The following is a 1,891-nucleotide window of genomic DNA, read 5'->3' on the forward strand; positions in this document are numbered from 1 at the left end:
TAGCCGAATAAAGTTTGAGAAAGTAATAAAGGGTTTAAAAGCTTTTTATTTTTGTAATAAACTGAATGAACGTTGTAATAACTTTTTGATGATATTCTTATTGTACCTTCATTGCCTTTCATTGCTTATTTCAAATCGTTTTTTAAACAATTTTTAAATTCAAAAGCTTGTTATACAATCATTTAGGTTTAAAATATTTATATATTAAACAAGGATACTGGTGTGGCCAAAAACAATATGGAGCCACCGTTAGTATGAAAGTAAATTATTCCCTTCACACCGCGCTTAGAAGTCGAAACTCCTGGAGTGGACTGTAGGTGTTGGTTTTGAGGTTGTACTAATCTCGATCGATCTCCATAAAATAATGAGAAATATAAGTGAACGTGGGCCAGCAGACACATGGGGAGGATGGAAATGTGAAAGGTAAAGACTCACGAGCGATATTTGTAGGCAAGATCCTTGGTATGATGAGCTGGGTTTTCCGGGCGCTGGCGTCCAGGTGGTATCGTCTACGTGGACGTCTTCTTCGATGATGATGATCGAGTTGGGAGGTATTTCACACCCAATGTACTGCACTATATGTGGTCCACGAAGTACACTCGCAGGAGATCTCCAAAATGCGATTAACACAATATAAAACGATAAATAAATTCAGTCCAGAGCTGTGGGACTGAACGTAGCGCGGGAGCTGCTTTCAACGTCACATTGCGAGCCAAACTAATGTTCATCTAGTCCACGCAGTGGGCGTAAAACGTTGCGAATCCCTCGATGCTTTCTTCTCACTCGCTCAAGGGCACCTTGTATGCGTGCAAGGGAGAGGGAAGATAAGAAATGCGGAAGGAGGAAGGATTCTAGTGTCTGCTGGCGAAACACCGATATTCATGTGATTAGAAAAAAACCTTAGATTAGGCGCGAAAGTTTAAAATAGAAAAGATTATATTATGGCGGCACCAGATACTCCTACAAAACTTTTTACTATGGTGGCGGCAAATATTTTAAGAAGTAAACTTTCAAAGTACTTTCTTAATAAAAATAGAAATACACTTATAAGGGTAATTCATGTTCATGGCTCAGGGTCAACATACCATACGTGATTACATTGGTCACCAGTGGAAATCGAAAGCTCTGCCGCAATTTATTTTCCACTCCAATACCGAACCACTGTCATCTTAATTTACAGTTAATGTCGTTAATTGTCACGTCAGTTTCACTCCTCGTTCGTTCGTTTCAGATAAATGATGTCCACTGCATTTATTCGTAACCATACAAAACAAAACAATCAAAACTTTTTGATTGGAAAACTAAAAACTGGGCTATTTCTCACATCTGTGTATGAACATTAATTAAACTATCGAATAGCAATTAACACCAACATATTCAAAGCTTTGACGCGGAGTAATCGTTTAAACAAACCCCGCCAATCCGCTTGGAATGAGCACTAAAACATTTCTAATTACGGGATTCCGTGTTTGATAGGAACGTTCCGCGTTCCCAAGATGGGTGTAAATTGTAAAACGTGGATTGCTCAAATATTTACCGGGTGCTCCACTGAACTGCACGCTGGAACATGGCGTTTGGAAACACACGGCGTGCTGCTGGGCACTGACCGCAAGGTTTTTAGCGGTCTTCTTCTTATCGTGTCGACAAACAAACAGTCAAACTTACACAGTGTCAGTCCAAAATTCCGCTACAAGAGTGACGTTGTCAGCAGCTTTAATTAAATCCTCCTGCGTGCAGTTGTTCGGGCACTCAGGGCACGATATCATGTGCTTCATCGACTGTGGAACAAACCCGCACCTGCACTCCACGTTTGAGCCATCCAAGAATCCCCACTTTAACATATTGTCCTTACTACGGCCGAGCGGTAAATATAGTTAAATGAGCCAATGCT

This window comes from Ostrinia furnacalis, unplaced genomic scaffold (genome assembly GCF_004193835.3).
Source record: "Ostrinia furnacalis isolate ACB-3 unplaced genomic scaffold, ASM419383v2 OfSCF2038, whole genome shotgun sequence".
Taxonomy (NCBI): Eukaryota; Metazoa; Arthropoda; class Insecta; order Lepidoptera; family Crambidae; genus Ostrinia; species Ostrinia furnacalis.